The 255-nt window shown below is 47.5% G+C and overlaps 1 protein-coding gene across 1 annotated transcript in view; it reads left to right on the top strand.

Annotated features, from left to right (window-relative positions):
- The window catches only part of LOC110020838 (ankyrin repeat domain-containing protein 13C-B-like), a 17,930-nt gene that overhangs the window by 16,723 nt on the left and 952 nt on the right, over positions 1–255 (top strand). The gene's annotated exons all lie outside the window — the stretch shown is intronic.

Raw genomic sequence — 255 nt, 5'->3', positions numbered from 1 at the left:
AGTTCAGCGGGATGACTGTGGGAAGGTTGGCGGCATACAAACATTGAAGGGAAGGAGTGTAGGTGGGCTGTCAGCAAGTGAGGGGGATAAGGAAGGATACACGCCACCTCAGGACTAGTTATAGTAGGACCACATTCTTGTCGTCAGAAACATGCTAGAAAGGGAAAAAGGATGTCAAAGGCTGCCTCGATAGAAATCTCAGAGCAAAACTGAACCCTTAAAAAAGTAACAAGGCCGACCCTTGATTCATCCTGA

Source organism: Phalaenopsis equestris, unplaced genomic scaffold (assembly GCF_001263595.1).
Source record: "Phalaenopsis equestris unplaced genomic scaffold, ASM126359v1 Scaffold000107, whole genome shotgun sequence".
Taxonomy (NCBI): Eukaryota; Viridiplantae; Streptophyta; class Magnoliopsida; order Asparagales; family Orchidaceae; genus Phalaenopsis; species Phalaenopsis equestris.
This window is presented reverse-complemented; position numbering and strand designations above follow the sequence as displayed.